Raw genomic sequence first — 27736 nt, 5'->3', positions numbered from 1 at the left:
CTCAAATAAAAAAAATCAGAAAGTAACAAGTGTTGGAGGGGCTTCAGTGAGATAGGAACACTCACCCACTGCTGGTGAACCTGTAGGTATGTACAGCCATTAGGGAAATTGATTTGGTGATATCTAAAACAGATGGCAATTGAACTACCTTATGACCCAGCAATCCCCCTACTGGGCATATACCCAGAAGAGGCAAGAAACAAACCACGGCCAGACATCTGTGCTCCAATGTTCATCACGGCACAGTTCACAATCAAGGAGTTGGAAACAACCCAAATGTCCATCAACAGATGAATGGAATAAAAACCTGTGGTACACACATAAAATGGAGTACTAGGTATCGCTAAAAAACAGTGATGAACGCATGAAGCACATCGCCACATGGGGAGAATTGCAGGAAATTATGCTAAGCAAAGCAAACCAAGCACAAAAGAACAAGTGCAACATGAGTCCGCTGGGGTAAACTTAAAAATGCAAAAGGGGCATAGGGGGAAAGCTACTATATACATACATTGCTGATAACATTTCACAGTTATCACTATATCTTAATATATACATTTAATTAAATGTTATGAAAACGTCACGCTTGGCATTACAGAGTTAAAGAAAGGTCACAAGGAAGAGACGAGCCCGTCAGGGTGCAGTACAGCAACGATGAAAGATACAACTTTCCTCTAGCTCTTTAATGTTTTCTCTCTCCTCTCCCACTATCATGGTCTCAATTCTACCTAAGAAATCCAGCTAGATCAGAGCATGTACACTGGTATAGATAAGAACTGGAAACACCGGGAATCCAAGACAGATAAACCCCTCAGGACCAATAATGAGAGTAGCAATACCAGGAGGGTAGGGAAAGGTGAGGTCAGAAAGGGGGGACCGATCACAATGATCTACATATAACCCCCTCCCAGGGGGATGGACAACAGAAAAGTGGGTGAAGGGAGACAGTGGATGATGTAAGATATAAGAAAATAATAATAATTTTTAGTTTATCAAGGGTTTGTGATGTAGGGAGAGGAATATATGAGGCACTGATACCAAGGGCTCAAGTAGAAAGAAAATATTTTGGAAATGATAATGGCAACAAATGTAGAAAAGTGCTTGACACAATGGATGGATGGATTGTGATAAGAGCTGGAAGAGATGTGATAAAAAATAAGATAAAATAAGAACTGGAAGAGATAAAATGATAAAAAAGCTCTTTCACATATATATATGAAAGTCTCTGGAATTGTTGCACTAGCCAACCCAGTCTAACACTGGGTCTAGCTACAATGATGGATCTCAACACAGAGGGGACGTTACGCCACAAAGAGGCAGAGAGGAAAGTCATGGGGTGATGGTTTTAGATACTGATGTGATGCAGCTATGGGCCAAGGAAGAAAGATTGCCAGCAGGCACATGAAGCCTGGAGAGATGAATGGAAAGGATTCTTCCTCAGAGCCGCCAGAAGGAGCCAGTCCCTTCAACACCCGGGTTTTTGACTTCTAGCCTCTAGGACTGTGGGAGACAATTTTCTGGCGTTTGAAGCCGCTCAATGTGTGCTAAATTTGTTAGTGCAGGTCTAGAGAACTAAGGAGGAATTGTTTCAGGGTAAGATTTACAAAAACATCATGAAATTAAAGAAACTGGAGGAGCCTGTGGTTTAAGAAATGTTTGACAGCTCATGGTACAAGCATCAGAGTGATAGTATTAGCTGAGCGCTGGTAATCATATGTAGTCAGATGCTTGTCTGGCCAAATTAGCACCAGTCTCAGAAACCACAACAATAACGCTTTCCATCAATTGCTTTCAAAATCTCATGGAAATGAAATCATGACGATTGTGAAGGTAATCACATTTTTCCCCCTGGACTTTATAACCCAACATTGGTGGGTGTCTTTATTTGAGCAGATAGGTAATATCATTTTATTACTGATGTATGAATGAAAGTAAAATACATGGCTACTGATGGAGGCTACAATTCTGCCACTGCAAAATGAGCTCCCCTGGCTGAGAATCATCTGCACATTCCCTGTTGGAGACAAAGGAAATGAACATTTAAAGACAATTTTAAAGTTTATTTTAATACTATGCAGAAGTAAATGATTATATCTGACTCTGGGTTTCTGTGAGAAAGTCCAATATTTTGTTCTAACATTTTCCCATCAAACATAGTAAAAAAAGTTGGGTTGATGTGTTCTGCAATCTGACATTTAAGCTTATGTTTTTAAATTTTTCATGTTTCTCATGTTTCTGATTCATGATATTGTGCAACGAAAGCATCTCTATTTCACTTAGTATTCTGTTGAATCTGCAGAGATCTTGCTACTTTAAATGTATATGCACCGTTCTACCAGCATAAAAATCAGCCATTAAATTGGAATGATGGAGTAGTTATTTCTGGGTGTGAAAGAGATTAACCAGGCTTACTTCCTCCCGCAGAGACTACCTAGCTGACATGCTGCACGTTGACAACCAAATAAGAGATTGACAGATGCAAAGAACGCTCATGTCCTGTCAGACATCCATTGGATTTTTCCAAATATAGTAAACGATCTTTGGCGTTTTAAGATGCAGTGCAGTAATGCTACCAATCCATTAATTACTAAAGGCACAAAGGAAGGTCCTTAACCAAGATGTGGATGGATAGCTATTTAGGAAACTAAGGGCTAGAAAGAGAGCTATTTAGTATTAATGAGGTTATAGAGTAACTTGATTCATTATGGCAAGTAGCTGAAATTGAATGGAACAAAGTTCATTACTAGATCTGATTTCCAGAGTGAGAAACAGTGAAGATGTTGTGTACAAAAATACCTCCCTCACAGCATCACTTGTATTTATTTCCTTAAGATTTCTTATCAGTAAACGTTATCCTCTTCCTAAATGCTTTTCTTAAGGCAGTATACAGATATTTGAAAAGAAATCATTTATGAGCTGCACAATGAAACAGAAAACTATAATTATTTATTTTAATAATTCCTGTAATACAATTGTGAAAATGGTGTGAAAAGGGTTGGGGAAAGTAGAAAATCACCATTAACATCAGCCAAAGAATATGACTATGATGTAGATCTCAGATAAGCCTCTATCCTCCGACCCGATTGCCAATTCTGACATGACCTCTGTCTCTCACGGCGCTCTGCTTCTCTGCTGTATTCCAGCATTCGTGAAAGTGGCCACTGAGCACTCCCAGACAGCATTTTGGTTTATTAGGGAGGTAACAAGTTACAATTCCTGATCAGGAAAGCTCCCGATACAATTCTTCAATCAGGACAGCCTTTTCTCAGCCACGGCTCCAGAGACACCACTCTCTGCTCCTGCGCCCTCAGCCTGGCCCCTAACCTGCTCTGGCAAGTGGTACCAACTCTTGAACTGTGTCAACAACAGCTCAGAGGTACCCCACTTCTCCAACCTGCCTCTTGCCAAAGGCATTCCGATATCTCACTCTGTGGGCTGGGAAGTCCACCGCACCATTTCCTTGCAGTCACTTGGCTCTGCGTCTGCTGCTGCTATTTCTGTCACTGGTCCTCACTGCTGCTCCTTGTCTCCCGTGTCATAGGTGTCTATCTCCTGGCTCCAGGAAGTTCAGCATAGAAAGGTCAGCTCCAAAGGATGCACTAACTCTTCCTTCTTGATTATAGTACGATCCTTCTTTCTAACTCTGGGGTGGCTCATTTTTATCCTGCACTGTAGGCCCTGCAGGCTGGCATAAGTTACCAACCCCCATATTACCATATCATGCGCCTATTTGCATGGTCCGACCCCTAGAAGTCATCTTATCAACAAGCTATCCAACCCTTTTGGTGTACCACAGACACCTCATAATTGCATAATCATGCTCAGTCATTTAGTACGATTAATAAAGAATATAGCTGGAAGGGCCGTGTTAAGTAATTCACTGAACTGCAACCATCTTACTTCTTTAAAAAAAAAACTGACCTTACCTTAAAATTCTTTCAATGACAAGATTCGAAAATCTCATCAAGCTCGTTGCTGTTTACTTTCCACGACCAATATCATTAAAATGAAATGCCGAGAATTCAATTCATGTAAATTTTTTTCAGTTAAATTATTTATAATAGGAAATTCACCTTTCTGAAGTGAAATAAATGCAAATTTATGTTGGTATATGGCTAGAGTGGTAAAAAGTCTTCAAGGAAATGTAAAATGTAATTGGAAAATATAGGAATGATGTTTGGGTGATGCAACAAACCAATCAGCATAAATTGTCTCGCTTCCAAAATGATCACTAATATTGATTCTATATTGTCCATAAGAGTCATATTTTTCTATTTAAGACACATACTCTAAAGGAAATTAAGATCAGCAAGAACCATGGGCTCAAGCTAATCTGAATAATGTGGACATTACAACTTTATTACGTCCCCACCCCTCAGGAGAGATCTTTAATGACATACTGAACACAGAAGACACGTTATTTAGCTTCCCTAACTGGCAATCTTGTGACTTTGGCTGTTATGTTAACACTCTGAATATCATCCCCCTCATCTTTACTAAAACAAAAATTTCAAATTTACAGCCATCAAGGTGACTGTGACTCATTGAGACCCTGCATCTTTAATTAGTCAGAGTTTACATAGACCACATACTAAGTATAAGGCCTGAGACTATCGTAAGCCTTTTAAAAGTATCAGGTGAAAGAGTGTATTGAGAATTCTTGGTACATTAAAAGTATTACAGGGTGGCCTTGCTTTCCTATAAACATGAATTCAAGATCGCCTACGGAGAATTCATATCGATTCAAATGCAAGGGCTACTCAAGCCAGGCTGCTGTGACTGCTCCTAGTCAGTGGATTTCTCAGAAGCATGGAACCGACTAACATTTCTGAGTTCCTCCTACCTAGGCCTTTATATGTTGTGGGTGTGCGCCATGGAGAAGTTCTGGCTCACTGCAGCTCCGTGGGTAAAGTCCTGTGACATCTTCACAGCTGCTGCTGCGTTTGAGTCCACTTTTACAGCCGTCTTCCAGAGGCCCTTCCTGTTTCTTCTGATGCTCTTCTTCAACGAGCAGGGTGCCCTTTTCCAGGGGTGGGTCCCTCCTGAGGACATGTCTGAAGAATATAAGGAAAGATTTTGTTTGTTCTGGAATTCCATAGTCTGTTAAACATTCTTCGAAAACACCACAATTCAAAGCTGTCAGCCCTGCGCCAGCCCTGGTTCCTCATGGTCCCACTTTCCCAGGCGTACGAGGGGACTGAACAAATCCCAGCATGAGTCAGGTGCACCTTAGTTCGCAAAGCAACATCCTTGCTCTTTGATACATTGTATGGGCTGACTTAATCCTCTAAATAATTCATAGAAATACATTTTGATAGCCACATTTTATAAATGAGACATGAGATTGCGCGGCTTGAGGAGTCTGGAACAGTTGAGTGTCCTTTGGCAGTTTCTGTCCTCCCGGAGCCTCATTCTGCACATACAAAACAAGTAGCTATCTAATCGACAGCTGGAGAAGCAAAGAGAAGTGAGGTCACACTCAGGAATCAAGTGCAGGAAGGCACTCGATAAACAACAGCTTGGGCGAAGTGAAGCAGCGAAAAGATACAACTTTTTCATGGTTCCTTCAACGCGTTCAGAGATTTAGAACAATTGGTGCTGTCAGTCGCACAGTAGAACGTACATGTAGAATTAAAAAAGGTTTTGTTCTTAAACAGCATGAGCATGCAGAAAAAAAGTGTCTGAGGGGAGAAAATAGATGTGAAATATGTCTTTCAATAACAGTCTGATTGTTTTCCTAACAGATTCTACCAGTGCATTCAACATAAGATGAGCATGTGTCCTTGGGTCTTCTGCTTGTTTGTCTTTATTGTTTTCAATGGTCCTCATAGAATAATTTTCAAATGTGTAAAAACCCCATTAAATGTAAAACACTGAATTCTTTATTAGAAAGTCATGGAAACCATATCATTAGCTTTACTTGCTATTTAGAAATTGAGTAAGGAAGCACTTTTAAATATCTAGAAAACCAAATTCATGACCTCAGAAAAGGCAATAATTGTGTAAATTAAAATGCTTTCCCCCACTCCAGTCGGTACCTTAATCTTCGGGTGTAACTGCTGTTTGCAATATGAGTAACCTGAAGGAAGAATCACACATCATTTTACCTTAGTGCCAGCAAACTCTCTCCAGTTGGCAGCTATTAATTTCTAGTCAAATTATCCTGGAATAGGGTCACAGAGAACTGATGGTTTTATTTTACATTCTAGGCAGTGCTGTGTCCCCACTGAAAGCAGTACTTTGTAAAGAAACTGCAGCCAAACATGCTGCGTGTCCTCTCGGGAAATCGTAGCCAGCTCATTTCCTGTACGGACCCCTCGCCTGCTCTCACTTCCCCCGAACGACAGTAAAATCATCACCGCTTTGTTTAGATATTTGTGGCAAGGAGTGAAATGTTGTATTCTTATTGTTTTGAATCACTGTGACCTCGGGTACAAAAGAAGAATGTCATCGCCAGGCCTGTGCCATCTCCACCATCATCGCTAGCTTTGAGCCAATTGGGGCAGCCACTGTGCCCGTCTATCTTGTTGAAGGTCTCCCTTTATTCAGTGACCTTCTACTTAGCATGGCATCAAGGAAGTGGTCCCTCCTACTGTCATACTCATAGGACCTGGGAAGAATTCTCGCTGAAAGTGCAACCAGAATGCTCCTGCCGAGCATACTCTGCGCTTCTTTCAGGACAGGGGTAGTCCTTATTTTGGTATGCAATATTCATTGCCAACACCAGAGTTCCTTATTTCCCTCACTCGTGGTTCCACATTCATGAGTATTTTATGCAATTGACAGTACCCTGGGTCGAGTCAGGTGGCCCTTAATCCTCAAAAAGGCATCTTGGCTCCTTATCGCTTTCAAAGGCCTTTTGCAATTGATTAACTCAATGCAATATGTTGTTTGCGTTCTTGACTGGTTCCCAATAAAATGAAATCCTTCACAGCTTCAATAGTTTCTTCATTTAGCATGTATCATGATGTTTATTGGTCCAGTTGTGAGAGCATGGGCTTTCTTTATGTTGAGGTACATCTCATACTGAAGACTGCAGTCTTTGAGCTTCATCAAGGTGCTTGAAATCCTTTCTGCTTCAGCATGTAATGTGGCATCACCTGCGTATTTCAGATTATTAATTAGTTTCCTTCCAGTCCTGATATGGCCTTCTTCTTATAGCTCAATTTCTGAAATAATTTGCTCAGTTTATAGAAAGAATAATTACAGTGAAATTACGCAACCCTGACCCACACCTCTCTTAATTGCAACCATACAGTGTCATCTTGTCCCATTGGTCTGTGTCCAGGGCATACATGAGTGAGAGGTCAACATTGAGACACTGACGGAGATAGGATTGGGACAAAGAATGTGAGGTTAAGAGCGGCTTTATTAGGGCAGGGAAAGAGCTGCCGGGCTGGAAGGGAGAGCAGAGAAAGGGACAGGAGCATCTTGAGCTCCTGGGAGGTTCCAAGACCCAACGAGTTGGTTCAGGGAAATCACAGCTTGTCGGTGAGGCCGTGGGAGATATACATGCAGGGCTCGAGATAGGGAGGTAGACGTTGACAAAAAGAAGAGAGATATTTTTCCTTGCAGCTGCAGGTCCTTGAGTCAAGATGCGATCCATGGGAAGTGCCTTTATTGTTTACCGACCCACCTACTCCCTGGATTGTTGGGACAGGGGCTGCACAACCTTGGTGGAGAGACAAGCTCCTTGGAATGTTGGGGCAGAAGATGCATACTTCAATAGGTCATTTATCCTCCTGAGAGGCTGGCAATGGGGGCCTTGAATTTCTATCCTTTTGAGGAGCTGGAGGCAGCTGCCTAATCTGGACCCGGCCCAAACAATGAGCACAATTAAGTGCCTGGAATTCCTACCTTTCACAATGTTATGCATAATTCGTTATAATCCACAGTCAAATGCCTTTGCAAATGCCTTCACTGGTATTAAAATACAGGTAAGCATCTTTCTGGGATTCTCTTCTATCATGACATGATAATGATATCCCTAGCATTTCTGGCAGTATCTCCTTGTTGTATTTACTACAATCATTTTCAATTATTTTCAGCAAAATTTTACTTGTGTGTGGTATTAATGATACTGCTTGATAATTTCAACTACACAATTAAGGATCTCTTCCAGTTCCTCGGCCAGGTTGCTGTCATTGAAATGTCTTGGCAAATAATGCAGTGTTGCATCATTCAAAAAACATCTTAATTGATATTCTGTCAATTTCTGGAAAAGCTTGCTGCTCGCCATTGCTTGGGCTTCGTCCTTCAATACCATCAGTTCATGATCATATGCTACCTCCTAAAATGGCTGACTGTATGATAAATAATTTTGGTACCATCTTTGGATTTCTCTCTTCTTGTTATGCTTTCTATATCACTCAATGTTTTGTCCACAGAATCCTTAAAAATTGCAAGATGAGCCAGTCAGTTTTCAGGGTAGCAATGATGAAACATACAACTTTCCTCTACTTCTTAAATTTCTTCCTCCACCCATTATCATGATCCCAATTCTACCGTATAAATCTGGCTAGACCATAGGATGTACACTGGTACTGGAAACATAGGGAATCCAGGACAGATGATCCTTTCTGGACCAGTGGTGAGGGTGGCGATACCTGGAGGGTGGAGGGAAGGTTGGGTAGAATGGAGGAGCTGATTACAAGGATCTACATATAACCTCCTCCCTGAGGGACGGACAACAGAAAAGTGGGTGAAGGGAGACATCGGACAGTGTAAGATATGACAAAATAATAGTAATTTATAAATTATCAAGTGTTCATGAGGGAGGGGGGAGTAGGGAAGGAGGGGAGAAAATGACGAGCTGATATTAAGGGCTCAAGTAGAAAGCAAATGCTTTGAGAATGATGATGGCAAAAAATGGACAAATGTGCTTGACACAATGGATGGATGTATGGATTGTGATAAGAGTTATATGAGTCCCTAATAAAATGATTTTTTAAATTGCAACTGAAGGCTTGAATTTTTTTCTTCTTCAATTCTTTTCAGATATGTCAAGTGTGGTGTGTTCTTCTCATCTAGCTTTCCAACACTAAGTCTTTGTTCATTTTATAATACTTTTCCTTATCAGCCACCATTTGAAATCTTCTGTTTAGCTCTTTTGGTATCAGCTGGTATCAGCTCTTTTGCTTCATCATTTCTTACATTTGCTTTAGCTCTTCTATGTTTAAGAGTTCTTCTGACATTCATTTTAGCCCTTTCTTTTTAATGAAATTTTTAATTTCCTCGTGTGCAATGTCCTTGATGCCATCTGAAAATTCTTATTGCTTTTTTCACTAGTGTTCAATTAGTATCAAATCTATGCTTGAGATAGTCTCTCATTTCAGGTGGGAGCTACTCAAAGTTGTACTTTGGCTCTCATGACTTGTTTTAATTTTCTTCAGCTTTGACTCAAATTTCCATAGGAAAGTGGGTGGTCCTATCTGCCTGATGGCATTGATTTTTCCATTGTCTCTTTCCTCAGAGGAAGTCAGTTTGATTCCTGTGCGTTTCATGCAACGAGGGCCCTTTGTGTAGTTGTCAGTGTTATTAAAAAGGTCATTTTCCAATGAATAAATTATTGATTTTGTAAAAGTCTATTATATGATTTTTTGCATCAGTTCTACCATGAAATTAATATTTTCCTACTTCTAATCATTCTGTGTTTCCAGATTTTGCATTCTAATCACCAGTAAAGATCAATGCATCGCCATTGCATATTTGCCCAATTTTAAATTGTGCAAATTGTTAAACATTTTAAATTTCTTCATCTTTGGCCTTAGTAGTTGGTTTATAATTTTTATAACTGTCATAATAACTCATCTTTCTTGTAGATGAAGGAATATTATCCTAACACTGACAGCATTGTACTTCAGGATAAATTCTGAAATGTTCTTTCTGACAGTGCATGGTTGCCATCCCTCTTCAATTCGTCATGTTTGCATAGTAGTCAGCTAAAAGGGACTGGCATATGACAATTTGAATCAGACAATCACCTGACCTACTGTGCATCCAAGTGTATCTTTCATTTTTTACTATTTCCGATTTTTCTAGATTCATAGTTTGTCCATTCCACACTCTAATCACTAATGAAAGTTTGCAAATTTTTCTTCTCATCAGCAAATGTAGGTCCTGAAAGCTTGACGGCATCTATGTTTTTGTTGTTGACTCTACTTTGAAGAGGCAGTTCTTCTTTCCTATTTGGAGTGCCTTCCAACCAAAAGGACTCTTCTTTCAGCACAGTGTAAGCTATGTCAGACTGTGATTCAGAAGGTTTTCACTGGGCTAGTTTTCAGAAGTGAAGCTTCTTCCCAGTTTTGCTTAGTGTGGAAGCTCCACTGCAACCTGTCCACTATGGGCATTTGCTGGCAGGTGAAATATCAGTGGCCTGGCATCCAGGATCATAGTAACATGCAAGTCATGTTATAAGACACAAACTGACAGACAAAGGCTGGGAGTGAGATGTATAAAAAATTGAACTTAGCTAAAATTACATGTCTGGTTATATGTCTGCACCAGGAACTTACGCTGTAACTCTTTTTCTTCGCTCTTCAGTCCGCCGTGTGCTATCGTCTGGGCGCTGTAGCATATGGAGATGCATAAGGAGCTCTGACTATACAGTGACAACAGTGCTGTGCTCCCCAACAAAAGGTCAGTGGTGGGAAGCCAGGAATTACTAAAGAGTTTTGTTAGCGAAAGGCATTTTTTCCTCAGTTCCAGATAGTTGATCCTTGTAATATGGGATATATCATGGTTGAATTAATAACGTTAGTCAACTAATAGGCAATTCTTTCACTTGACTCACAGAAAATTTAGCCAAATTCCGTTTTATCCTGTGGCCTGTGTATAATGCCAAGCAATTCTTTTTAGATTTTGCAAAAATTGTGGTGCTCATTCATGTGCACAAATTAGATTAAGTATAAGAAGCTTGTTGGAATTTAATAACTGCAGGATGAATTTAAAGAGCACCACAGTATAACGGAAACAGCATGATGTTTGCATTCTGAAGACCTAGTATCCATGTGGCCATGCAGCAAAGTGTGTTGCTTTGTCCTGCGTTTGGATCCTGGAGCCACCAGCAGCCTGCCTTCTGGCTTGTGCCAGCCTTGGATTTATTCACTTTTGCCAGTCACAAACCTGACCTGCTGACCTTGAATCTGTCTGAATCTGCAGCCTGTGGTGCTCCTGCTGATGCTTGGTTTATCAGCTGTTGAAGCTATGTGAGTTAGGAGAAGCCTCCAACTTAACATCTGACTTGAAACTAACTTGGGCTTACCCATTTCTGCGGCTAAGTGAACCATGTGCCTGATGTAAAGTTATGCCTACATACACATGCAGAAACATCTCTAGTTTGCTTCTCTAGAGAACGTCACCTGACACATGGACTACAAAGCACCAACATATCATGATAATTTTAGCAACTTTATTGAGACATAATTTGAATACTAGTCTAAAAGTATGTATTTCCATGGTTTTTAGTATATTGACAGTTTTGAGCAACAATCTCCATAATCTAAATTTAGAACATCCTCAACTCCCTAAAAAGTAGCCCACACCAATTAGCAGTTACTCTCAATGTCCCCTACTTTTCCCACCTCCATTTGCAAACACAACCTAATTAATTTTTATTGCTATTGATTCAGCTATTCTGGATATTTTGTATAAACATAATTATATAATATGTAGTCTTTGGGATTGCTTTCTTTCCATTAGGATAATGCTTTGAAAAATCATCCATACTCTATTTTATGTCAGTGTTTAATTTCTTTTAATTGTCGAAAGAAACTTCACTGTATGGCTTACCATTACGTACATAGACTCTCAATTCAAGAACCCACCCAGTATAATATTGCTAATCATGCATTTTTTTGACCAAGTTTATTTTAGCACTCAGTGACCCTGGCTGAATGGTACAGACCACCTGGATTTTAGATTTTGTCTTTCAAGGTGGACAGCACTTTTCATAATCCACATCAGAATTATGTGATTTGAAAACCCCACTATGGGACAGGACTTTACCTTAAACATAACTCTTGCAAAGAAAGGAACGTAAACACTCCATTGGAGTTAAAGCTGAAACACCCCAGTGTGAGAAGCAGCAGAACCCTGCAGCCTGAAGTAGGACATTTGGATGCTCGTGGACGTTGGCTCAAATCTCTGGCTTTTGAGGTTTCCCATTAATTGGCAACTGAAGACTGCCATGTACTGGCCAATTTCACCCCACCTTGTCTTCTGTGACATGTGTTAGTCCTGCAGACGTGATTTTCCATTTGTGAATCAATGTGGCTGAAATTGTTGCCCTGTGTCTAGCCCTCATTTTTTTCTTAAGCAGCTTTAAATTACTGAAGTTTATATCCTGTACAAGTGAACATCCCATGTATTTAAGTGTAAAAAGCATTCCCACATATGTATATTTTTCCTTTAAAGTGCTTTAAAGTTTGTGCCATTGCCTAGATAAATTATGCTATTATGAGAATTACCCAATGTCTCATGCAGGTTACTTAAATTATTTCACAGATGGTGATGATTTTGCCTCTAGAGTGGGAACTAGGGTTAGAAATGTAAACATTAGATACACAAATGGATTTTGAACTCACAATCATAAGCATTAATCAAAGGACAAATAGTTTTGATGATGTGGCCCTTTCTCAATACTTGCCTCATGAAGAGCACACTGAAGACAGTGGTGCCATAGCAAATGGTAATGAAGAAATCAGATGGTGCCCAGCTATCAGAAAGAAAAGAGTCTTGGATCTTAAAGGCTTGTCATAAAACAAGCAGCCATTTAAATGAGGAGATGCTCTGTTCACAGTGAAGGCACACACCAGCCCATGTAATCCAAGGATTGTAAATAATAAAATTCAAGCTCAGAAGAGAAGATTGTACTAGAGCTTAACATCTGAGCACGTGGTTTGTGCAAGATGGTGGATAAAAATTAAAGATTAAAAGGTATTTTCAGAGCCTACACAGAATTAGGCCTCCATAGAATTCCCTTGGAAAATTGACCAGCTATATAAATACTCTTCTGCTCAGAGTGCATTGGAGAGTAGACTACTTCAGTACTAGTTAAGTTAAATTTGAATATATTATCATTTGTTTTCCCTTAGACTATTTTAATAGGTTCTAGTTTCTATTAACTTCTGCTTTCTCTTGAATTGAGGTTTTTCTGTGTTGCACTTTGTTGTCATTATCAATTTCTTATGTATGATTTTCTCTATATGAAATATAAGATAGGTAAATCGATAGAGACAGTAAATACATTTATAGTTCTTTAGGGTTATAGCAGAGGAAACAGGGTGGTAACACCGAGCTAACAACAAGGGACACAAGAATGATGAAAATGTTCTAAAACTGATTATGGTGATAATTGAACAATCTTTGGAAAATATATTAAACCATTAGATTGTATGGTACATGATTGATATGTTAACTAATCTGTTAAAAATACGCAGTTGTACAGATACGTTGTTGTTGTTAGGTGACATCAAGTCAGTTCTGACATACTGTGACCCTCTGCGCCATTCTCACAATGGCTGCTGTGTTCGGCCCATTACTGCTGCCACTCTGTCCCCTCTGGCACGCTCCTTCTCCTGACCACCGGTCCAAGGTATGTCAGACGGTCACCCTTACCTCTAAGTAGCACTCTGGTCCCATTTCTTCCGAGACAGATTTGCTTTCCCTTTCAGCAGCCCATGGTGCTTCCAGTATTCTTCTTTGGCATCACAATTAACATGTATCAATTCTTCTTTGGTCTTCCATCTTCAGGGTCCAATTTCACATGCACAAGGCAATTCAAAATACCATGGCTTGAGTCAGCCACACCTTAGTCCTCAAAATGACATCCTTTCCAATACCCTAAAGAAGCCTTCTGCAGCGGATTTACCCAGTGCAATGCGTCCTTTGACCCCCTGACTGCTGCTTCCGTGAGCTTGATTGTGGACCTAAGCAAGACAAAATTCTTGGCAACTTCACTATTTTCTCCATTTATCATGACGTTACCTACTGGTGCGGTTGTGAGGATTTTGCTGTTCTTTGTATTGAGTTGTAATTCAGAAAGAAAATTGCATATTCGTCAGCAAGTGCCACAGATCCTCCTCACTTTCAGCAAACAAGGTTGTGTCATCTGCACATCTCAGGTTGTTAGTAAGCCTCCCTCCAAGCCTGACGCTGCATGTTTTCTCATGTAATCCAGCGTCTCTGATGATTTGCTTAGTAGACAGATCGAATACATATGGACATATGGTGATAGGATGCAACCCTGATGTCCACCTTTCCTGATTTAAACCACACAGCATGCCCTTATTCTATTTGCACAACTGCCTCTGGATCCATGTACAAGTTCTGCATAAACATAAGACGTGTTCTGGAATGCCCATTGTTCCCAAGGCTCTCCATAGTTTTTTTGTGATACACTCAATGAAACACAAGTAATCTTTTTTCTGATATTCTCTGCTTTTAGACAAGACACAACTGACATAAGCAAAGATATCCCTTGATCAATATCCTCTTCTGAATTGTTGGATCATCTTCAGCAACATTTTACTTCATGTGATATTAATGATATTATCTATAATTTGAGTATTCTGCTTGGTCACCTTGTTTTGGAGTGGATACAAATGTGGCTCTCTTCCATTCAGTTGTCCAGGTAGCTGTCTTCCATAGACCAATGAATGCTTCCAATACTGCATAAGCTTGTTTAAGCATTTCAACTGATATTCCATCATCTCCTGGATCCTTCTTTGGGGCTAATACCTTCAGTGCAACTTGGACTTCTTCCTTCAGTACTGCTGGTTCTTGCTCGTATGTTGCCTCCTGAAGCAGTTGATGATGACTAGTTCTTTTTGGTACAGGGACTCTGTATATTCTTTCTTTTGATGCCTCCTGTTTAAGACAATATTTTTTCCAAAGAATTCTTCAATATTGCAACTTGAGGCTTTAATTTTTTTCTTTAGTTCTTTCAGTTTGATATGCTGAGTGCATTATTCCTTTAGATTTTATAACCCCAGGTCTTTTCACATTGCATTATAATATTTTACTTTGTCTTCTCAAGCTGCCTTTCAAATTTTCTGTTGGGCCCTTTGGTTTTAATATTTCTTCCATGTGCCTTAGCTACACTGTGATTAAGAACAAGTCTCAGAGTCTCTTCTGACACCCACATAGACACCCTCTTCTGACACCCTCTTTCCTACCTTTTTAATGACCTTTGCTTTCTTCATGAATGATGTTCTCAATGTCTTCCCACAGCTCATCAGGTCTTCTGTCATTATTGCTCAATGCCAAACCTATAATTGAGATGTGCTAAAAGTTCAGGTGGAGTGAACTCAAGATCCTATTTGGGGTGTCATGGACTCAATTTTCTTCAACTTCAACCTGAACTTAAATATGAGCAATTGATGGTCTTTTCCAATAATCAGTCCCTGGCCTCATGTTAGCTGCTGATATTGAGGTTCTCTATAGTCTTTTCCCACAGATACAGTCAACTAGATTTCTGTGTGTTCCATCTAGAGAAGTCCATGTGTAGAGTCACCATTTGTGTTGTTGAAAAAAGTATATGCTATTAAGAAGCCATTGGTCATATAAGACTCTATCACCTGATCTTTAGTTTCATTTTATCACAAAACTCATATTTTCCAATTATTTCTTTTTCTTTGTTTCCAACTTTTACATTCCAATCACCAATAATTATGAATGCATCTTAGTTCCATTTCAGAATGATGTTGATAAAATTCTTCAATGTCTTTATCATTAGTTTTTGTGATCGCTGCATACATTTGAATAATAGTATTTATTGGATTTACTTGCCTGCAGATAAATATTACTCTATCACAGACAGCATTGCACTTCAAGATAGATCTTAAAATATCCTTTTTGATGATGAATGAGACACTATGCCTCTTGAATCTCTCATTTCCAGCATTGTAAATTATATGATTTTCTGATTCAATAAGGCCAGTATCAGTTAATTTCAGCTCACTAATACCTAGCAAATCCATCCTTAGAAGTTCTATTTCATTTTAGACAAATTCCAGTTTTCCTAGATTCATACTTGTTACATTTCATCTTCCAATTATTCTTGGTGTTTGCAAGTGTTTCTTCTCCTTTTCAGCGGTGCCTCATCAGCAAAGGAAGGTCACAAAAGCTTTACTCCAGCTGCATCACTGTGGTCCATTCTGCTCTGAGAAGGCAGTCTTCCCCAAGTACTTCAGCTATAATGTGAGGGCCGTGCCCTCTGACCTGGGAGACTCTTTCTCTGGAACTGTCTCTGACCATGTTCTGTTGATGTTAATGGGTTTTCCGTATGTGACAGTGCTGTGCTTCAATATATAAGGTATTCAGTGGTTCACTCCACAGAAGCGGACAGCATCTTCCTTCTTGATAGTCTGTGCTTAGTCAGGAAGCTCTGCTGAACTCTGTTTATTGTAGGTGACCTTGTTGGTTTTTGAAATACCACTGACATGGCTTCAAGAATCACAGCAACACAGAACCACAACAGTAGGACAAACTGACGGACAGGTGATGGAGAAAAATGTATATGCACATAAAATATCTTCTTGAACTTACACTCTTTGTGGTTCTAAATTAGTTAATGTTTCTGATAGGTTTTGTGTCAACTTGGCTGGAGCAAGATTCCCAGTGGTTTGGTAGTTATGATTTATCATGTGATCTAACACAGTGTAGTTAACTACATAATGGAATCTACTATGAGCAGCCAGTCTTTGAAACAAGATTAACGTGTTATGCAACATCTTTACTAAGGTCACAGATGGATGCAATGGAAAGGATGTTTCCTAGGGTGTGTGTCCTACGTCCAATATAAATGGGACATTGTGGGAAAGTTTGCTTTGCTTTCTGCTGAATCTGTCTCCTGTATCTGGCTCATCAACCTCTGGTTCTGTGGACTTGAGCCAATTTTCTGCCCTATTGCCTACTGATCCTGGGAGTATTCTGGGCCCCGTCATCTGACCTGCTGACTGTGAATTAATTTGCTTCTGCAGCCACAAGCCTGATCTACTAATCTTGGATTTGTCTGTCTCAGCAGCCACTCAGAAGACCATCATGTGGTCTTCCTACTGATCTTGGAATTACTATTCCCTGAAGCTACATGAGTCAGGAGAAACCTCTAGCCTAGCGTCTGGTTCACAGACTTGAATCCTGCTTGAACTTGGACATGCTCACGTCTATAATTGTTAGGCATTTTCTTAATATAAATACCTTTATAAGTGTCACCAGGTTTGCTTGCCTAGTGAACCCGACCTACACCAATGTTTAACAGATTAAGATTAGAAGACTTTATATTTGGGATTTCTTAATTCTTTGAAAAATCTTCCATAAGTGATTCCTTTTACAGGGATTACAAATGACTAGATATGTTTTAAATAAAGCCATATTATTTTTAAACTTTAAAAATGTCTATCCTTCAACTCTGGGACATTGGCTCCAGGTTTTCTTACTCTAATGTTCAGGGATAGTAGGCATTCAAGCAACATGAAGACTTTAATCAGGGCTTGCACAGATGCATCTGGAAAACGATAGAGGCAGAGATGAATTCAAGCAAATGTGTACTGTTCTTGAAGCCGTAATTTGGTTGAAAGTAGGTTACTTCCAGAATACAAGGTAGAAGAGCTGTTTTAACCTTAGGGGAAAGCAACTTGCTTCCATCTTACCAAGGTGAACCTAACCTATACATTTATCTTTACATAATAAATTCAGTTGCCTCCATTTTAATGTAGCCAGAGTGCATTAAACAGAAGTAAGATACACAGAGTAAAAATCTAATACATTAGATGATTCAAAGATATCTTTATTCTTTTCCAACAGCAAAAACAAATTAATTTGGTTTCTTGCTTTGGCATTTATGAATGCTAATTTAATCACACAAATTTAGACTTCCTGTGAGAGAATTTAAAACCACGTTGTGAACATCATTTTCACATAAGGTTTGTTCCTTTTTCCTGAATTAAGAGGACAAAAAATAAATAAAACTCCATGCCTGTATTAAGCCCCAGGCAAAATGAGCACAGCCCTGCCATCTCCTGTTAGGTTGATTCAGGACTCTGGGGAAGCAAGTCGCCATCTGGACGAGCGTATGCATGGTCAAAGGGAGGCCGGGAGGGTGTCCTCAAGGAGACCCCAGCTGACGGAGCAGCCACCTGTTACCGAACGAGTGTAGGCACATGAGATGGTATTCATCACAACCCATCTGCTTCTCGTCTCCGGAAAGCGGGTACAGTTGACAACAGGAGAGGACTGGCGCAGGGAGGCTAAGCAGACACGTCCAGAAGCAGACCATGGCTGGACGATAAAGAAAGCAGGTGAGAAGGACAATTCGGAAAAATCCCAAGGGGAGTGGCGGCGGATTGGGAGGAGTGGGAGAGCAGGAAAGCCGTAAGAGCAGCTAACCCCAAATCAAACTCCCTGCCATCGAGGCCGTTCGGACGGGTTTCCAGCACTAAATCTACACGTCAGTAGAAACCTCATCTTACCTCCATGGAGCAGTTGGTGGTTTCAAAGTGATCACCTTGTGGCTAGCAGTCTAACCCATGCCCCAGTGGGCGGAGGGCCAGTGTCGAGGATCGGTCTCACGGCGGCAGAACGGGCTGTTCTACGGACCCATTGAACTCGAGGGCCTGGATCCCGAGATGGTGTCTGTGGCTTCAAGATAGCCAGAGAAGCGTGGAGTAATTCAACTCTGGAATAAAGCATGAATATAAAATTCAAAGATAATTTTGTAGCCTCAATAACAAATGGTAATAATATCCAATGTTCACTAGCACTGAATAAATACTTTGCAAATGGTAACTAATTCAATCCTCTGTCATAACCCTCTGAACGAGTCCCGGTGGCATAGCGGTTACTTGTTGGGCTGCTCATCCCAAGATCAGCAGTTTGAAACCGCCAACCCCTCCTTGGGTGAAAGACAGACCTTCTACTCCTGTAAAACGTCACAGTGTCAGAGACCCACAGGAGCAGGTCTCCCCTGTCCGGTTGGGTAGCTGTGAGTCAACATCGAGCTGTGGCAGTGAGTTTGCTTTGCATTATAACTCTTTAAAATAGATATTCTTATCAATCCCCACTTGCAGAAGAGTCAGAGTAGGCTCAGTGAGTTTTAGTAACTTATTCTGAGTCGCAGAAGAAGTGGTGAGGTTGGTTCTGCGCGCCTGGCCATGACCAAGCCACTTTCCTTTCCTCCTCCCTCCCCCCTCTGAAGGCAGAAACGGGGGGCCCTTGGTTAGAGCACCCTGATATTTGGGTTTACACAGACTGGACAGCTTCAGTGATGAAATGTGAAATAATTAGGAAGAGGGCGACAGAAGGAACTTAGGCACAGTAACGTGCTGGCAACAGTGACAATGGTGAGACACTTCCCTTAGTGACTCACAGGCAACAGACATCGAAGAGACAAAAGTAGATTAATGTTGTTGATCCAGAGATCTCATGAGACTGCTCCTAGAGATGCTTAGAAATAAATGTTGGAGAAATAAGATGTTTGAGATGGGGACAGGAAGGAACTGAGGCCTCACAGTGGTACAGGTAAATGTCTGCATGCAGCAAAAGCAGGCGTGAATGTTAATGTGGCCTCATTGCTAGCAGACTGGGGAGGCCTGAGGCCACCTCGTGTGCTAGATACACGGGACTACGGGAGAGCAAAAGGAGAGCAACAAAGCGTCCCCTTCAATCATGTCAAGCACAGCTGCCAATACGTTTTGCTAGGGTAGTTTGTAATCTTCCAATGCCTTTTGGATCCAGGTTTAATTTTATAAATATTAACATAAATATTGAACTTTAAACATACCAGTATATTCAGGGGGCTTAGCCTTTTTGCTACGGATCATGCTCACCATGTGCCAAGTTGTCTACCTTTTTCTGCATTAGAACTGACATTTGTGAACCATGCTTGTTCTCCAGACACGGTTCGATTCAAGCCCTAAGAAGTTGGACCGTGGCCTTTTACGTGTCCCAAAGAGGTTGTTCTTCCTAGGCTTCCTGAGTAAAGTAAGATTCCAATGAGGATCAGGTGACACCAGGGGTAAAAACCGAATAACACTTTCGATCTAAGTTAATATGACTGAGTCATAGGTAACATCCCTGCTCTCCTCATCTTTTTTGGTCATCAGCTGTACCAGGCGATCCTGGGGAGAGGGGCTATAAAAGAGTCTCAAAGGACGAAGTATGAGCAGATGTCCAAGAGAACGATAAAGTAGCACGGAAAGTAAAATGTAGAGATTTATTGACGCATTTTAGCGAGCTGTAATAGAAAATGTGGAAGACCTTAGAGTACTACACTAAAAGAGAAAAGGTAAAAAGTCTTATTTTCATTCAGTTGTGTTCAGTAAATCATGTAGTTTCCATTGCTTTCAACAAGTTCAGTTCCTATAAGTTATTAGTTGTCAAGTGTAATTCATTGCATGCAAAAAAATGTTTTCCTTTACATGTGTAGAAAAATATGTCACATGTATGTAATGTTGTATTATAGTATAGCATATAATCCTATATTTTAAAGTAAAGTTATTTTATAAAAGTAATATAGTTGCTTTGTGTTTATATTTTTATCTTCATTTGAAAGGTTAACAGACTAATTCTATCAACAATCAAACAATGAAATTACATAGGGAAAAAGAATAATATGGAGAGACATCTCATGTTCTTCTAGCTTTAAAGGTAGAGGATATGATTTGAGTGGGAAAAAAATCAACTCTTTTTGTACCTGCTGCAAAAGTATAAAGAAAAAGTTGTAGAATATTATTTATCTGCTAATAGGGATTAAATTCATAATATGCATTTGGCACCTAAAATGAGCTAGGTACAGCGAAGCTACAAAGAGTAGACAATTACCTGCTATATAATTCATGAAGAAACATATATATATATATATAACTAAAATACAAGAAAAAATAAACAAGATTCAACAGTAGGGATCAAATTGCCTATGAACAAATAAAGCACAAGACAAAATTCAACAAAAAAACAGTGCTTTATTAACACAAAGGAAGCAATAATTAATTCTAATTCAGAGTAGCATCGCTCCACAGCAGCGGCAGCATTTGACCTGAACTGTAAGGAGTGAGCAGAATGCTGATGTACAGGGCATTGCAGAAAAGCACAGGCTGGGAGAAATGAAGAACAAATATTCCCATGCGGGAACCAGGGCAGTCCATTGATCCAAAAAGTTCCTTTAAAGAATTGTTTGATGATAACAATTTACAGTTATTTTATTAGAATAAAATATTATCTTATGTCCTTATTTTAAAAATTCTGTACATCATAACTTATTTAGTACTCCTAGAAAGAATGAATCTAAATGAAGATTCTGAGTTCAGAATCCTTTGTCTTATACTTTGTACAGCTGTTTTCCATGAATTGGAAAGGGTCAAAGTACCTCAATGTAAGAAACACAGACATTGGAAATACTATTGAAAAGAAAAGTGCATGGGTACATAAGAAATGTGATCCAGATACAAAGAGATAGATATGTATAATTGGGTAAAGTCTATGTCTTTGACTCTGAGATGCTCATCCACATTGCTGGCCAAATTCAACTCCTAATTTGACAGTAAGATGGATAATTAAAACAAAGTGAATGAGAATTGGAAGTAAAGTAATGAACTTAAGCATATACACGCTGACTTTGTGATCCTATTGGGCATCCAGATGAAAATGTTGAATAATTAATTAAAATAGATTAGAGAGTAGGAGATACTCAAATGAAGAGTTTGGGAAGCATCAAGTAAAAGTTGATATTTGTTACTGTCGCTGTTAGGTGCTATTGAGTTGGTTCTGACTCATAGCAGCTTTAACTACAACAGAAAGAAACGCCTCCCTCTTCTGCACCATCCTCACAATTGTTCTTATGTGTGTGCCCATGTTGTGGCCACTGTGTCAATCCATCTCGAGGACCGTCTTCTTTTTCACTGCCGCTCCACTTTGCCATGCAAGATGTCCTTCTCCAGGGACTGGTCTTTCCCGCTAACATGTCCAAAGTTGATAGTTCATGCAATTCCTTAGGGAGAGTGAATTCGGCTGGGTTCTCTAGAGAAGCAAAACCAATGAAGCTTGCATGCATATAGAAAGAGGTTCTTATCAAGAAGTCTCATACCATTGTAGAAGGGCATCAAGTTCAGTTCAGTTCATGAACATGGGCCAGATGTAAGCTAACCTCCAAAGCTGAAAGAGCTAATGAACAAGAAGCAAGATGATGAAACAAGAAGACCACAGACTGGTGGATGCCCAGGTGAATGAATCTGAGATCAGCCAAATGAATCCACGTTTCAAATGAATCTAATGATTGCTCCTTTGATGGGCAGGATTTTTTTAAATAGGAGGTTGATGAAGCAATGCAGGATCCAAATTCAGCAGTAAGAATAAGCTAACTTCCATCCACTGTCAACTTATACTAAGCACAGGCCACATTCTAAGTGAAACTTCCCTGAGCCATATCAAGTCTGTGACCAGATTAAGTGGTTGCACTTACAGCTACTGTCTGAAAGGTCAGCTGTTCAAAACCATAAGCCACATGGGAAGAAAGACAACGCTTTCTACTCCTGTAAAGAGTTGCACTCTCAGAAACTCCCAGGAGAAGTTCTATCTTGTTCTATAGGGTTGCTAAAAGCCTGCATCCACTCCATGGAAGTGAGTTGGGCTTTTAATTTTATTCTCCCCACAGCTGCTTAAGTGCTTTGTCAAAAATTGAATCGTGGAATTGACCACACTATGTTAGATGGCATCATGGGAGAATCCTGTCCTACTCAACTTGACATAAACCTAACTAGCACAGAGACTACATAAGAGAAAATGACTACAGACAAATCCCAGGAAGCACAGAGTGGAGGAGTTAATAGGGAAAAAGTCAGAGGCAGCAATAGCTAACGGTGACTCAGGGGTGGGTGGTGCCGTCTAACTATAAGCAAAGAGAAGAGGACATAAGCTGACTGAAAAGGGGAGAGAGTGTGTCAACTATCAAGCAGCAAAGCATAAGAAAAACTGAAATAGGCCAATTGAACTCATCAATTAAGAGGTAATTTCGTTGAGAAATCTGAGTAAAATAGTGAACAAATTCAAGAGTATGTTATTCCAAAAATATGAAAACTAGATAATTATTTATAGCAAATCCTAAAAAAATGGCTTTCATTTACCTCCTTGGAATGCACTGCTAAACCAAAAATAGTAAGTAGCTAAAATGACATCCCCTGACTTCAAACAAGAAAGACGTATCAAAAGCACTGTGGCAATGAACTTAGAAAGTGGGCTCAAAGAGATACATTCAAAAGTATATTGATTGCAGATTGGTTCATAGTTTTAATGGAAGTAAATCAGTAGAAGACTATATAAATAAACTATAGTCTGTTCAACAATAGCATATAGTTGGGAAAATTAATGAACTTGTTCAACACTTATCAACAAAGATATATCACAAAACAGTGTAGATTACAAAAAGAAATTTCAAATGGTTCATATATATGAATGATTTCAAAAATGTCTTCAATGTGTTATCAATATTCATTTTTTCATAAATATAGAGTATGGTGGTAACATTTGAATAAGTACATGAATCTGAGAAAATGCAAGCCTGTAACAATCAGGACAGAAAATCAAACAGATTAAAAATACTATGTTAATCAGGGTATATTCCACAAAATCTAGGGAATGTTTCAAATGAAGAGGATTAAATACAGAGAATTAGCTCATTGATGTTAGTAATCTAAGAGAGGAAAACCAGGCTAAACCAGAGCTTAATAAATACAGAAAAGAGAAGTGGCCATTAACTGAAATAGAGGTCAAATTGGGAGCTGTTAGATAAAGGTAGGGGACAAAAGAAACCCCAGATCTCAAATATCATTGGTAAAGACACATTTATTATTTCTTAAACAGGACAACAAAGGAAACAATTCATCCCGATGAAGGAGACCATGAGTGGGAGGTCGTAATGATGCCTAAGGATTTGTAAGAAAATATGAGTGAGCATCAACTTCATGGTAGTGAGCTTGCCTGCTTAAGCAGGACATGGGAGTACAGGGCAAATGGACACAAAAGCATGATTGGCAACACATCAATACATCTGCAGGTGGGAATACAGAAGCAGCAGTAAGACCATGATTGGGAAGCATGCAAAATGCTAGACAGAATTGCTTTTGAGGGCCTCTGACCAGGACGCTCAGAGTATGACTCATGACCATGAGACTCTAGTACCCCATTACACCAAAGACACAGCTAGGAAAGCCCTTGAGGGAAGGCCTTCCCCCTGTTCCTTGGCTAGGGGAGTGTAGGAATTCACTTTCAATGTACCCTGGGAGGAGCCCTGGTAGCTTGGTGGTTATGCCTTGGTCTGAGATTTTTCTCAAAACCACCAGCAATTCTTAGGGAGGAAGATAGGACTTTCTATTCTTGTAAACAGATAGTCTTTGGAACTCAAAATGGCAGTTCAACCCTTTCCCTGTATGGTCACTATGAGTCTACACCTACTGGATGGCAGTGAGTTTGATTTTGTGATAATGTACTTTGTCTCAGAGCAAAGATATATACTTTGCTAGTTAAAGGTCAGAAAGAAATTCAATGGCACCTTAATCTCCCTAGAGACTCAGATGGAGTTGGGGCTTTCACTGTAATGGTAGCCTTCTGAAACCCTAGTGCTTAAAATTTAAGCTCTATACACCTACGCTTATACCTCTCTCCATAGCGTTGTTTCCTAGATCATTCCTGTGTTTCCTTTTACCTTCCTCCTGCCCCACCATCATGCTCACCCTTCTTTTTCCTCTTAGTAATTCCTCTCAGCTAGATTGCTGTTGCTCCAAACCCTGCAGGATCTCTATGTCCTTCTCATTGCTGATTTTAATTCCCTAGTTGTTCCCCTCTCTATGGTGTGGTTTGCTCACTGCTCCCTTCCCCTGCCTCCTTCTCTCCCCCACTTAGCCCACCCAAGTCCTTCCTGAACCATCAGTCCTGTTGCTTTCTCCTCGAACTTTCTTCCCATGCCTATCTTATATATGTAGGCAAACCAACAATATCAGAGACCAAACAAAGAGGAAAAAATTGAATAAAAAGATAAAAGGAAAAAGATAATAGTAATTAGCAAAAAAGAAACCAAAAAAATACATGATTCCAGGTCTGTCTGTTGACCTTTATGACTATTTCCCCTTTGGTCCTGGGGGAATTCCAGGATCTGCCCCTCCTACCCTGAAGTCTATTTGAGGGGCTCCTAAACAGACTTCGGGCCTCTGCTCAAGTCCTCCCTCAATACGAGAACACTTTGTTCTAACAACCTGGCACCCTGTGATGCTCACTCTCCCAGCGCAATCACTGAAAACAAAATGCGTGCGTAAGCAAATGTGGTGAAGAAAGGAGACCCAAACCCATCTGTAGACAATGGGACATGCCCTTACAGAGGGTCACAAGGAAGGGATGCGGCAACCAGGGCGCAGTATAGCACCCATGAAACACACAATATTCCTCCGGTTCCTTGAGCCTTCCTCACCCCCCACTATCATGACCCCAGTCCTTCCTTTCACTGCAGCCTAGACCAGAGTATGTGCACAAGTACAGATGAGAGGTAAAAGCTCAGAACAAAAGGAATCCAGTAACAGAAATGAGAGTAGCAATACCAGGATGGTAGAGAGAAGGCAGGGAAAGCAGGGAAGGAAGGGGGAACCAGTTGCAATGATCAACACATAGACACACACGAGGGGGACTGTGGTAGTTACATAATCTGGTGTCAAGGGGTGGAGTCTAGCCTGTCAATCAGGCAGTAGCTTGATGACCTCATTTGGAGATGCTAAGGAGATAAATAGTTCACTGGTGGCGGTGGCGGGACTCATGCTCACTCCCTGTGAGACCTTTCTGAGAAGCCTCATGGACCTACCCTGATGCAACCAGAACCCTGGGAGCTGCAGAAGCCACATGGAGACCCCTGCCAGCGCTAAGATGCTTACAATGCCACTGGATCCACAAGACTTTCTACCCACTGGCCTGTGATCTTCCTGCATTCTATGTCATTGCATGTGTTTTGTGAGTCAGAAGAGGGCATTATAGATTGGTACCAGACATATGGACTAATATTGGGCTTATGGACTTGATGTGGACTGGGCTACAATGTTTCCTCACTGTTCAATTATTCTTGTATATAAAGCTCTTTCCTATATATACATGAGTGTCTATGAATTTGTTTCTCTAGTCTACCCAGACGAACACAGGAACGAACTACAGAAACCATGGGGAAAGGGAGACAGTGGTTGGTGTAAGATATAAAAATAACAATAATGTATAATTTATCAAGGGATCATGAGGGTGGGGTTGGTGAAGAGGAGCCCATACCAAGGGTTCAATAGAAAGTGAATGTTTAGAAAATAATGATGACAACATATATACAAATATACTTTATATAATTGATGTATGGATTGTTATAAGAGTTGTAAGAGCCCCCCGATAGAATGATCTTTCAATTTAAAATGTTTTAATTAAAACTTTAATATGGAGCAAGTTACAAGGTAAATTTAAGGGGAGTGGCAAATGAAGAGTTCTATTTTGTACATGGTAAGTTTCAATATATGAAACATCAAATTCGAGTTGCCAAATGAAGAAATCGATGTCTGGCATTTGTCCAAGGGCTTACCATGGATAAATGTGGCCATCTCTGTGCATAGATATTAAAGTCAAGACAATGGATAGGATTACTCCTAAGATGTCTAGATGGAGAAAGTAGCCACAGGTAGAGTGCGAGAGCACCCCAAGATTGGGGAAATCTCAGAGGGCATGAGCTATCAAAGAAGTTCATGAAAAGCAGATGAGGGAGTAGGCAGAATATTAAGAACTTGTTATGAAAAAGCAAGGAAAGAAAGTACTGCAAGAAGGAGGAATTAATCAACTGAATACAACTCCCCTTGATGTGATTGAACGATTGAACTGTTCGATTGTATGATATGAGAATTGTGTGCCAATAAAAGTGTTGGGCGCGTGGGAGACTCCTAAGAGGTAAACTGAGATGGAAACAGAGATGTAACCACTGCTTTTTGTGACTTGAGCGGTCGTTTGTGTCAAAGGATTGCTGAGAAGAAAGGCCTGAATGAACAGAACAGAAAGGGATGCACAACTCAGGAGGTAGCTTTGCTTAAGAATAGGCCCCTCACCAGGTTTGCCCTCGGAGAACTTCGAGGGTCTGATGGGGCAGTTTCTCAGAGGCCTTGATGTCCTGCGTGCCAATTGCAACCTGAGGCCGGAGAACATTCTGGTGACAAGTAATGGGACGGTCAAGCCGGCTGCCTTTGGCGTGACCAGAATCTCCAGCTCCCAGATGGCCCTTACACCTGTGGCTGTTACATTCTGGTGCAGGGCTCCCGAAGTCCCTCCGCAAGCTGCATAAGCAACTCCGGTGGCCACAAGCAGTGCTGGCTGATCTCTGCAGAGATGGTTCGTCGGAAGCCTCTCTTCTGTGCACTCTGAAGCTGACCAGCTAGGCAACAATTTTTATCTGTTCGGCTTGCCCCCAGAGGAAGCCTGGCCCGAGACGTATCTCTGCCCCGGGAGCCTTTTCCCCCAAAGGGCCCTGCCCAGAGGAGTCAGTGGTCCCCGAGGTGGAGAGTTCGGAGCACAGCTGCTGCTGGAAATGCTGGTTTTTAACCCACAAAAACGAATCTCTGTCTTCCGGGCCCTGAAGGACCCTTATCTAGATAAGGGAGAAGGATTAGGCATTGGAGTGGCTGGACCGGGACGAAGACCCAGAGATGGAAGAGAACCTACCAATTCCCTTCCTCTGGACACTTGA

At 40.5% G+C, this 27736-nt stretch overlaps 1 pseudogene; it reads left to right on the top strand.

Moving 5' to 3' along the window:
- The first annotated feature begins 4873 nt into the window (after positions 1 to 4873).
- Positions 4874 to 27736, top strand: LOC142436597 (cyclin-dependent kinase 4-like; annotated as a pseudogene).

Source organism: Tenrec ecaudatus, unplaced genomic scaffold, assembly GCF_050624435.1.
Source record: "Tenrec ecaudatus isolate mTenEca1 unplaced genomic scaffold, mTenEca1.hap1 Scaffold_44, whole genome shotgun sequence".
Classification (NCBI taxonomy): Eukaryota; Metazoa; Chordata; class Mammalia; order Afrosoricida; family Tenrecidae; genus Tenrec; species Tenrec ecaudatus.
The sequence above is the reverse complement of the archived record's forward strand: the minus strand, read 5'-3'. Positions and strand labels throughout refer to the sequence as shown.